This window comes from Arachis ipaensis, chromosome B04 (assembly GCF_000816755.2).
Source record: "Arachis ipaensis cultivar K30076 chromosome B04, Araip1.1, whole genome shotgun sequence".
Lineage (NCBI taxonomy): Eukaryota > Viridiplantae > Streptophyta > Magnoliopsida > Fabales > Fabaceae > Arachis > Arachis ipaensis.
Window position 1 is genome coordinate 89,648,018 of NC_029788.2, and position 12,730 is coordinate 89,660,747.

General features: G+C 37.5%; 1 long non-coding RNA gene across 1 annotated transcript in view; it reads right to left on the reverse strand.

Moving 5' to 3' along the window:
* Positions 3,636-12,730, reverse strand: part of LOC110270701 — a 9,473-nt gene continuing 378 nt past the window's right edge. The window contains exons 2-3 of the long non-coding RNA XR_002360344.1: positions 10,683-10,688; positions 3,636-3,646 (exon numbers count right to left, since the gene is read on the reverse strand). This is a non-coding gene — a long non-coding RNA (uncharacterized LOC110270701). The remainder of the gene's footprint in view (positions 3,647-10,682; positions 10,689-12,730) is intronic.

The following is a 12,730-nucleotide window of genomic DNA, read 5'->3' on the forward strand; positions in this document are numbered from 1 at the left end:
GGGTTGGTGAGAACTTCCCAACCTCTTCTTCGAATCTCATGTCGGATCTCCAGATATTCACCCTTTTTGAGTTTAAAAGGGACCTCGGGGATCTCCTTCTTCTTGGCCACGACTTCATAGAAGTGGTCTTGGTGCACCCTTGAGATGAATCTCTCCATCTCCCATGACTCAGAGGTGGAAGCTTTTGCCTTTCCTTTCCTCTTTCTAGAGGTTTCTCCGGTCTTAGGTGCCATAAATGGTTATGGAAAAATAAAAAGCAACGCTTTTACCACACCAAACTTAGAAAGAGGATAGGTGAGGGGTTTTTGGGGAAGAGGTATTGAGGTGATTGGTGAATGGGTGAAGAAGAGAGAGAGATGTGGGGTAGGTGGGGATCCTGTGGGGTCCACAGATCCTGAGGTGTCAAGGATATCTTATCCCTGCACCAAGTGGCGTGCAAAACGCCCCTTTCTTCTAATCATGGCATTAAACGCCAGGTTGCTGCCCATTTCTGGCGTTTAACACCAGCTTCTTGCCCTTTTCTGGCGTTAAACGCCAGTCTGGTGCCCATTTCTGGCGTTAAACACCCAGAATAGTGCCAGACTGGGCGTTTAACGCCCATTCTGCTACCCTTACTGGCGTTTAAACGCCAGTAAGCTTCTTCTCCAGGGTGTTCTATTTTTCAGTCTGTTTTTGCTTTTTTAATTATTTTTGTGACTTCACATGTTCATCAACCTACAGAAAACATAAAATAACAAAAGAAAATAGAAATTTAACATGGATAAGTAAAATTGGGTTGCCTCCCAACAAGCGCTTCTTTAATGTCAGTAGCTTGACAGTGGGCTCTCATGGAGCCTCACAGATGTTCAGAACAATGTTGGAACCTCCCAACACCAAACTTAGAGTTTGAATGTGGGGGTTCAACACCAACTTAAAGTTTGGTTGTGGCCTCCCAACACCAAACTTAGAGTTTGACTGTGGGGGCTCTGTCTGACTCTGTATTGAGAGAAGCTCTTCATGCTTCCTCTTTATGGTTACAGAGGGATATCCTTGAGCTTTAAACACAAGGGAGTCTTCATTCACTTGAATGATCAATTCTTCTCTGTCAACATCAATTACAGCTTTTGCTATGGCTAGGAAGGGTCTGCCAAGGATGATGGATTCATCCACACACTTCCCAGTCTCTAGGATTATGAAATCAGCAGGGATGTAGTGATCTTCAACCTTTACCAAGACATCCTCTACAAGTCCATAAGCCTGTTTCTTTGAATTGTCTGCCATCTCCAGTGAAATTCTTGCAGCTTGTACCTCAATGATCCCTAGCTTCTCCATTACAGAGAGAGGCATGAGGTTTATACTTGACTCTAGATCACACAGAGCCTTCTCAAAGGTCATGGTGCCTATGGTACAAGGTATTGAAAACTTCCCAGGATCTTGTCTCTTCAGAGGTAATTTCTTCCTAGTCAAGTCATCCAGTTCTTTAGTGAGCAATGGAGGTTCATTCTCCCAAGTCTCATTACCAAATAACTTAGCATTTAGCTTCATGATTACTCCAAGGTACTTAGCAACTTGCTCTTCAGTAACATCTTCATCCTCTTCAGAGGAAGAATACTCATCAGAGCTCATGAATGGCAGGAGTAGATTCAATAGAATCTCTATGGTCTCAGTGTGAGCCTCAAATTCCCATGGTTTCTCATTAGGGAATTCCATGGAGGCCAGTGGACGTCCATTGAGGTCTTCCTCAGTGGAGATCACTGCCTCTTCCTCCTCTCCAGGTTTGGCCATGTGAGACGTGTTTATGACCTTGCACTCTCTCTTTGGATTCTCTTCTGTATTGCTTGGGAGAGTACTAGGAGGGAGTTCAGTAACTTTCTTACTCAGCTGACCCACTTGTGCCTCCAAATTTCTAATGGAGGACCTTGTTTTAGTCATAAAACTTTAAGTTGTTTTAATTATATTAGAGACTATGGTGGCTAAGTCAGAGTGGCTCTGCTTAGAATCCTCTGTCTGTTGCTGAGAAGATGATGGAAAAGGCTTGCTATTGCTAAACCTGTTTCTTCCACCATTATTGTTATTGAAGCCTTGTTGAGGCCTCTGTTGGTCCTTCCATGAGAGATTTGGATGATTTCTCCATGAAGGATTATAGGTGTTTCCATAGGAATCTCCCATGTAATTCACCTCTTCCATTGCTGGGTTCTCAGGATCATAAGCTTCTTCTTAAGGGGAAGCTTCCTTAGTACTGCCTGGTGCAGCTTGCATTCCAGACAGACTTTTGAGAAATCATATTGACTTGCTGAGTCAATATTTTATTTTGAGCCAGTATGACATTCAGAGTATCAATCTCAAGAACTCCTTTCTTCTGATTTGTCCCATTATTTACAGGGTTCCTTTCAGAAGTATACATGAATTGGTTATTTGCAACCATCTCAATGAGTTCCTGAGCTTCTGTAGGCGTCTTCTTCAGATGAAGAGATCCTCCAGCAGAGCTGTCCAATGACATCTTGGACAGTTCAGACAGACCATCATAGAAGATACCTATGATGCTCCATTCTGAAAGCATGTCAGAAGGACACCTTCTGATTAATTGCTTGTATCTTTCCCAAGCTTCATAGAGGGATTCACCTTCCTTCTGTCTGAAGGTTTAGACTTCCACTCTAAGCTTACTCAATTTTTGATGTGGAAAGAACTTTGCCAAGAAAGCATTGACTAGCTTTTCCCAAGAGTTCAGGCTTTCTTTAGATTGTGAATCCAACCATGTTCTAGCTCTGTCTCTTACAGCAAAAGAAAATAGCATAAGCTTGTAGACCTCGGGATCAACCCCATTGGTCTTGACAGTGTCACAGATTTGCAGGAATTCAGCTAAGAACTGATGAGGATCTTCCATTGGAAGTCCATGAAACTTGCAATTCTGTTGCATCAGAGAAACTAATTGAGGCTTAAGCTCAAAGTTGTTTGCTCCAATGGCAGGGATTGAGATGCTTCTCCCATAGAAGTCGGGAGTAGGTGCAGTAAAGTCACCAAGCACCTTCCTTGCATTGTTGACATTATTGTTGTTTTCGGCTGCCATGTCTTTTTCTTGTTTGAAAAGTTCTGTTAGGTCCTCTATAGAGAGTTGTACTTTAGCTTCTCTTATCTTTCTCTTCAAGGCCTTTTAGGTTCAGGATCAGCCTCAACAAGAATGCTTTTGTCCTTGCTCCTGCTCATATGAAAGAGAAGAGAACAAGAAAGTATGGAATCCTCTATGTCACAATATAGAGATTCCTTGAAGTGTCAGAGGAAAAGAAGAATAGAAGGAGAAGGTAGAAAGAGAAGAATTCGAACTTATCAAGAGGGATAGAGTTCGAATTGTTGATAGTGGAGGAGTGTTAGTCCTTTAAATAGAAGGATGTGAGAAGAGCGGAAGAATTTTCGAAAATAAATTAAAAATATTTTGAAATAATTAAAAGAAATTTTGAAAATTTGATTGATGATTTTTGAAAATTAAAATTGGGAAAGAAATTAAGTGATTTTTGAAAAAGATTTTGAAATTAGAAATCAAAAAGATATGATTGAAAATTAATTTTTGAAAAAGATGTGATTGAAAAGATATGATTGAAAATCAATTTAAAAAGAAGGTTTTAAAATTAAAGTTGATTACTTGTCTAACAAGAAATTAGAAGATATGATTCTAGAATTTAAAATTTGATCCTTCCTTAATAGGCAAGTAACAACTTGAAAATTTTGAATTAAATTACTAATTATAGCAATGATTTTCGAAAATAGAAAAAAAATAAAAAAATGGAAAGAAATTGATTTTGAAGAGATATGATTGAAAAGATATGATTTGAAAAAGATTTGATTTTGAAAAATTAGGAAGATTTGAAAAAAAATTTGGATTAAAAACAAAATCTTCCCTCTAGTGTCATCCTGGCGTTAAACGCTCAGAATGGTATCCATTCTGGTGTTTAACACCTAAAATGCTACCTTTTTGGGCGTTAAACGCCCAGCTAGGTACCCTGGTTGGCGTTTAAACGCCAGTTTTCCTTCTTCACTGGGTGTTTTGAACGCCTAGCTTTTTTGTTTAATTCCTCTGCTGAATGTTCTAAATCTTCAATTCTCTGTATTATTGACTTGAAAAGACACAATTTTGAAAATATTTTTGAATTTTTAATGATGAGAAACAATAAAAAAAATGCAACTAAGATCAAATAAATAATACATGCAAGACACCAAACTTAGAAGTTTGTATACTAAGGACTATAACAATTTGAAAATGCATGTAAGAAACAACAAAACACACAAAACAAGAGAATTTAAAGATCAGAGCTAGGAAATCATCAAGAACAACTTGAAGATCAATGAAGAACATATTACATATATTCGAAAAAATGCAAAAAGAAGAAAGACATGCAATTGACACCAAACTTAAAAATTAGACACTAGACTCAAACAAGAGACATAAAAATATTTTTGATTTTATGATTTTATAAATATTTTTTTTTTGTGATTTTTCAAAAATTATATGGAAAAGAGAATAAAGAGATTCAAAACTTTTAATAAGAATTCTAGGAATCATGCAATGTTAGTCTAAAGCTTCAGCAGGACATTACATTCAGCAGCTAAATTGATGAGAATCAATCAGCTTTTGTGATGATAAGAACATCACCTTGAAACTTTGGAATTCATTCTTAAAAATTCTGAAAAATAAAAAGAAAAGTACCTAATCTAAGTAACAAGATGAACCGTCAGTTGTCCAAACTCGAACAATCCCTGGCAACGGCTCCAAAAACTTGGTGCATGAAATTGTGATCATCAATGGCGCCAACAACTGGTACGCACAATTGTAATCTCAACTCTTTATCACAACTCCGCACAACTAACGAGCAAGTGCACTGGGTCGTCCAAGTAATAAACCTTACGCGAATAAGGGTCGATCCCACGAAGATTGTCGGCTTGAAGCATGCTATGGTCATCTTGTAAATCTCAGTCAGGCGGATTCAAATGGTTATGGAGGATTGATAATTAAAAGATGAATAAAACATAAAATAAAGATAGAGATACTTATGTAATTCATTGGTGAGAATTTCAGATAAGCGTATGAAGATACTTTGTTCCTCCTGAACCTCTGCTTTCCTATTGCCTTCTTCCAATCATTCATACTCCCTTCCATGGCAAGCTTTATGTTGGGCATCACCGTTGTCAATGGCTACTTCCCGTCCTCTCAGTGAAAATGTTCTACACACGCTGTCACCGCACGGCTAATCATCTGTCGGTTCTCGATCATGTTGGAATAGGATCCATTGATCCTTTTGCGTCTGTCACATGCCTAACAATCGCGAGTTTGAAGCTCGTCACAGTCATCCTTTCTCAGATCCTACTCAGAATACCACAGACAAGGTTTAGACGTTCCAGATCTCAGGAATGGCCGCCAATAATTCTAGCTTATACCACGAAGGTTCTAATCTTAGATTAGAAACCCAAGAGATACACATTCAAGCTTGTTTGCATGTAGAACGGAAGTAGTTGTCAGGCAAGCGTTCATAGGTGAGAATTGTGATGAGTGTCACATAATCATCACATTCATCATGTTCTTGAGTGCAAATGAATATCTTAGAGAAGAAGTAGGCGTGAATTGAATCGAAAAACAGTAGTACTATGCATTAATTCATGAAAAACAGTAGAGCTCCACAGCTTAATCTATGGTGTGTAGAAACTCCACCATTGAAAATACATAAGAACAAAAGGGTCTAGGCATGGCCGTGAGGCCAGTCCCCAAACGTGAAAAGGTCTATCAAAGTATATCAAGTGTGTAAAATACAATAGCAAAAGGTCCTATTTATAGAAGACTAGTAGCCTAGGGAGGTCAGAATCCAACAACATCTGCAGTCCTTTTTCAGCCTCTGAATCACATTTTTGCTCAGGTCCCTTAATTTCAGCTAGAAAATACCTGAAATCACAGAAAAACACACAAACTTATAGTAAAGTCCAGAAATATGATTTTTATTTAAAAACTAATAAAAACATAATAAAAACTAACTAAAATATACTAAAAACATACTAAAAACAATGCCAAAAGTGTATAAATTATCCGCTCATCACACTGTTGGGTGGTGCGCTTGAAACGGTTGCATTGTAAAATCAGGGGCTCCAGCCTCCTGGATAGTAATTCTTCTAGGTGCTGCCATGTCACCTACACGTAAATCAACCGAATCAGCAGAAAGGGAGCTTGTTTCTTCCTCAAGTGACGTTTCAGATTCGCCCTCAGAGAGGACTAACCGACGCCGAGCTTGCCTTATTCGTGAGATAGTTCTTTTAATCTCAGGATCAAATACTGGCAAGCTTGGATCAGGAAGTGAACGTGTCATTTAATGAAAGAAACATGTAGCTCATAGTAGCAAAAATAAAATAAAATGCAAATAAATAAATTCCAATCAATAACTTAGCACTCTATTGCAACTCCCCGGCAACGGCGCCAAAAATTGACGTGGTGGAAATTGGCGAGTTAAGAAATTATTATAAGAGATACGTTGCAAGTACAATTCTTAACCAATCGAAAATCCACTTATCAATTTAGAAGGGTTGTCACAAAATTAAAATTAAAATTAAAATACTGGGAGTATGAATCCCAGGTCGTCTCCTAACGAGTTGCAGAAAGGTGTGCTATTTTATTAATCAGATGTTTTCTAAAATGGTTTGAGTTGATAAATAGGAAATTAAATCAGAGAAATTATGTAATTTTAATAAAAACCTTGACTGGGAGTAGATTAGTTGGAAGCCCTATTCTTGTTGGAGTACTCTCAAGATTAATTGATAATTGAAAGTTGTTCTGCTTAGTTACCCTTTACTTGCTTGACTTTCCTCTACCAGTAAAGGGTAACTAAGCAGAACAACTTTCAATTATCAATTAATCTTGAGAGTACTCGAACAAGAATAGGGCTTCCAACTAATCTACTCCCAGTCAAGGTTTTTATTAAATTACATAATTTCTCTGATTTAATTTCCTGTTTATCAACTCAAACCATTTTAGAAAATAACTGATTAATAAAATAGCACACCTTTCTACAACTTGTTGGAAGACGACCTGGGATTCATACTCCCAGTATTTTAATTTTAATTTTAATTTTGTGACAACCCTTCTAAATTGATAAGTGGATTTTCGGTTGGTTAAGAACTGTACTTTCAACGTATCTCTTATAATAATTTTTTAACTCGCCAATTTCCACCACGTCAGTAACGTTTTATTTATTTATTTTTTATGCGTTCAATCAAACAAAAAAATTTTCTATCCGCCTGACTAAGATCTACAAGATAAGCATAGCTTGCTTCAAATTACAATCCTCGTGGGATCGATCCTGACTCACTCAGGTATTACTTGGATGACCCAGTGCACTTGCTGGTTCAGTTGTACGAAGTGTGGAAATTCATGCACCAGATATGAAGCCCTAGGATTGCCTCTGGCGTCTAGGAGTCTTATAGCTTACATCACTGGGTACTGTTACCATACTGAAAACCTCTGGTTCTCATTCCATACTCTAGTGTTATTTTTCAGATGCAGGTCGCAACCCACATCGATGAGTTGCTTTGATAGTGACAGAGCAGAGGATCTTCACTATGTTTTGAAGTCTTTTGATTATTTTTCTATTTGCCATAGAGGCTGACTTGAGAGGAAGTTTGTATAAGCTGTTTTATTTTCTAAACTCTGTATATCTGTATATAACTAGCCGGCTTAAACTTTGCGAGCCGCGGTTAGACTCTTATGACTATCATCCTTGATATATCTATATATATGTCTTGATATCTGTATGTACATCTTGTGCCTTAAGTTGTAGCTTCGTGTGAACGTTTTGCGCTTTTCAACTCTGTTTTTAAGCTCAATTCTTCATCGGGCTTCTAGAATATATTATTTCCTTCTATATAAATATGTATAAGCTTTAGAATTGTCATAACCTTTGATTAACCTTTCCTTTTACAATGCGAGGTAAGGCTTATTAGGGTAATTAGGGTCTTACAATGCCTCTCGACTTGCATCTGAAAAGCAACAATATTGCATGGAATGAGAACCGGGGTTCTCATCATGGCAAAGGTGCCACGTACATAATACATAAGGTCCTAGGAATGCCAGAGGCAATCCTAGAATGCCGACACCCAGATTATGAAACTTAAAGGACTAAAACAGAAATCATAAATCAGGGTGGTTCTCTAAAGCTTTCAAAACTAAACTAATTCTTTGAACTCTAAATAAAACTTAGCTAGAACCCTATGTCTCTCCGCTTTTCCTCCCTCCTCTATTTCTGGTGAAATTACACAGACAAATAAGCAGACAATGGCAAACACAAGTATGATGCAAGTAATACAAATAGCAAGTATAACAATTAGCATATTATAATCACTTAGGCAACTCCAATTAATGAAAAATCAAACAAAATCATATAAATGCATATGATGAATGTCTATCCTACTGGCCGTGAGCTCACGTGTCAATTACTTTGCCAGAACCCGACACATCTGGTAGCTAACCCAAATATTTGTCTCTAGGTTGTGCATCTACAGGAGGATCATAAACGAAGGAGAGTGCCTTTCCACCTTCTCTTGGAGGTTTCACGAAGGAGAGTGCCTTTCCACATCGAAGGAGTATGCCTTTCCACCTTGCAATCAGAGAAGAATGTGGGGGAAACAATACAAAGGAGAGTGCCTTTTCACCTTCCCCACATCCCATCATGACAAGAGAGGGAACTTCCGTCCTCAACTTGTCACCGAGCACATTTTCAAGTTAACAAGCAAGTGGGTTCGCACCCCAAACGTTGTCATCTAGACCATTCTGGCCATACCAGTCATTGCTAGTCTCAACATTCACCCTTAAATTGTAATTCAGTCATATCTTCATATTTTTCATTCTTAACTTGTTATTTTCCAAGCTTACTTCACCCCCAAGCTACCACTATCTCTTAACCCCATCATGTTCCTAGACTTACTAATAAGATTTAGGATTAACAGAATGGAAATAGAGGTTCGGAGTGTCAAATTTGGCTTTGAAAATACAAAACAATTGTTTGCTGAAAACAGGGTATGCGTACGCATTGACCTCTCTTGGGTTCAAAATGCGTACGCAAGCACCTGTCCGCGTACACATGTACGCTGGACAGAATAGAATGCATGTGTATGCCCCATGTATATGTACGCGTAAGCCATTTTCTGGGTACTATGCGTACGCATGCACATGATTGCGTACGCATAGATATCAAACAGAACCTACCCAATGCGTATGAGGGGGTATGCGTACGCATGCAAGTGTGTCTTGGTAAGAATTTGGATAAGTATGAAATCTGCAGAATTTTCATTTTAATCCTCAAACTTCCAACGTGCATAACTTTTTCGTTTTAAAATATTTTTTATTCGTTCTTCAAAAGGTGTAAACTTCACAGACCCAGTTTTCATAAAAAAATAAGTTTAAAATCGTTTGGGGGTCTGGAAGCCAAGTTATAGCTCACCGAAATTTGGCCAAAAACCAATTTTTACACAAAGCTCAAAACCTCAATTTTCTTAAAAATCCAACTCAAACTTAACATGCTATGCACCAAAATCATCAACACAACATATCCTTGCCATCACCACAACAACCTTCACAACCTACCATTCCTTACTCTTAACAATCCCAAAGACATCATCAAGATTAACATTCACCAATCCAACTCATCACTTAACACACCATCATGAAAAATAGTAATCGACATCAAAGATGCTAGTCATTAAACATACTCATATGTTCTAGCCTATCCTATGATCATGCCTAAGTTTTCACAGAACATTATATATTAAATACGAGAAACCTAAACCATACCTTGGCCCATTTTCACGTATTTTCTGAGACACCACCAAGGCACCAAACACAGCCCCAAAAGTTCCAAAGTCACCAAAGCACAAGCACCTAACCTCCACCAAGTTCCAAAGCTCACAATTCACGCTCCAACATATACATATATACACCTAATTTCACATATATTACACATACATATCCAAATTCAATACCCAATACACAAATTCAAGGAATTAACTAGGGTTCTAGGATCCTCACCTTACCCAAGCATCATATAAGTAAAAGTAAAGGTTTTCCTCAAGCTAATCGGGTCTTATAACATCAAGGAAGCAAAATCTCACCACCACTTTAATAAATTTTGAAAATAGAAAGGGATAGAGAAACTGGGGTAATAGAGTGGTTTACCTATAAAATTGTTGCAATGAATTCGTAGAGCTCGACGTGGTGGATGCGTGGCCGCAAATGGTGCGGCGATCGAAGCTCGGAGCAAGAACTTATGGTGGTTTGAATCAAGCCTTAGGGTTTAAGTTCTTCTTCCCTTCTCCAAGAATGTTTCAATTTCCACCGTGAATGAAAGGTAAGGAGGAAGGGGAAGCTGTGTTTTGATTGAGTGTTGTTCGGGTGAATTGGTCCTTGGGCCCAGTTCGCCCGTTTCGGCCCGTTCGGTCCAATTTTGGGCCAAATTCTTTGAAATTAGTGTCAAAATTCTTATTTTAATTAACTCTATCATATTAAACTACAAAATTTTATTTTCTAATTTTCTTGATTAATAATTAATTTATTCGCTAATCATTTACTAATCTCTCGGGTTTTACAAAGAGCACTACTTTGAAGGTGGACTATGTAGTCAAGTACACCAACAGCCTACAAACACCTTGATAGGTTAGAGTACCTTAAATCGACTCTCCACTATGGTCTCGACCCCCCTTATATATGCATGAAGTTTCCAACCAAGAACAAGGTGGCCACAATGAAAGGAGATCAAGCCTTAAGAAGAAGGTGTTAAACGTTTGAACTTTAGAGGGAAGAAAATCGACATTTTGATCTCTGTCCTTGATATCTATCCTTGAATGTTAGGAAGAAAGTTAGATGAAGAGAAGACATCCTTCATCACTCCAAAAGTTAATTACTGTTATCTAGTTATGCCATTTGGATTGAAGAACATAGAGGCAACTTACCAACGCCTGATGAATAAGGTTTTCTAACCTATCCGAGGAAACCTTATGGAAGTTTATGTGGACGACATACTCACTACAAGAAAAATGATGAATATCGTCGAATTTTTTGTCCGATTTAGCATCGCACATTAGCAGTGATTTTACCAGTGAATTTACTGGTAGATTTAGTAATAAATTCGTCAGGTCAAAATGTTACCGGCGGATTCGCTTTTCCGACGGTAGATTCGTTGGTAATAATTGGAGGGATAAAGGGACGAATCCGTCGGTAAGCCGAATTTGTGGAAGTCTATGTTTTGTTCATGTGCAATACTTTATTGTCAGATTTATCCGCTGGTAAATCCAATAGTAAACGTGCCCTAAATTCTCTCTCTCTCTCTCTCTCTCTCTCTCTCTCTCTCTCTCACAAACCACCTCTGCCAGCATCAACCATTACTAACAACGTCCAAAGACTGCGTGGACTCAACTGGTGCTCCTTGCTTTACGTTGGTCACTTTGTCACCACCATTTTTGCGGTTCCCACCATTGCTGCCGCCGCTACTTCCTATGTCACCAGAGCTGCCTTCTTTTTCTTTCTAGGTAGGTTGTCACCCTCTCTCTCCTTATTATTTTTGTATAATTTATTTTAAAACAAAAAACTCTAATTGAGGATTCTTCTTGGAGTTAGGGATTCTTTTACTGCCTTATCTGAATTTGATTATTAACTTATTTTCTTGATATTTTCCATAATAATTAATTTGCTAATTCTATTTTACTTGGTTTTCAGTAACCATAGCTGATGAAGCACAAAATGATATGAACAAGGAGGTTGTAGAGGTAAATTTATGTTCCCGTCAACTTCTTTTTTTTGTTGTAGGTTTAGAGAGTATATGCTAGGATTTACTATATATTTTTCACTTGATTGTGTGTGGAGGCCTATTCAAAGTTGTAAACATATTTTAAGATTTAGACGGTTAAATGCCATGTCTGGTCTTGCTAGAAATCGTATTTAATTGGTACTTCGGTATGTGGCATATTACCCCATTTAATCCTACTAAGAAGAAGAAGAAGAAACTACAATATAAATCCTGCAGATGATCTGGACAACTTGTCTGAGAAGATTGATAATTTAATAGGTGCCTCCATTGAAAAAAATTGTCAAGTATCTGGTTTATAATTGTGGTTATATATGCTAATTTCTATCTTTTCACTTATAGTGGCTGAACGGGTTGAGAGTGCGGCATTTGCTGGTTTGAAAAAGAAGAAAAAGAAGGTTGTAAGTCATACTGACTTTTTGTGTGCTTATCATAATGAATAATTATGGTTGGAAACAATTCTATATTTGATCTATCTTGTTATTTATAGGTTGAAATCAGCGACTTAAATAAAGAGAGTGGAGATGCAGTTGAAGATTTGGATGGTAAGTAGTTGGTTTGTGCATGTTAGTCTACATATAAGTGAATAAGTCTTAAAGAAAGCTAATTGGATGTTGAGTATTTGATATATTTTTTCCTAGATGTTGCTGAACAAGATGAGGGTGCTCGTGTGATACAAGTCTTATTTTCTTTTTGTAGTAATATAGTTCTCCATGTGTTTGTTTGTTTGTGTTTTAGGAATTGGAACCTTTTAATTACTTCTAGTGTAATATTTCAATAGCTTTGTTGTTTTCTAGTAATATAGCTTTTTTTGTGTGTTTTAATTATGATATTTTTTTTCACTACTATATTAAGCTCTGCATCTGTTAAACCCCTCAATTTCTACTAAACTCCTTAATTGTTTTGGGAATTTTTTTAATACATTGTGC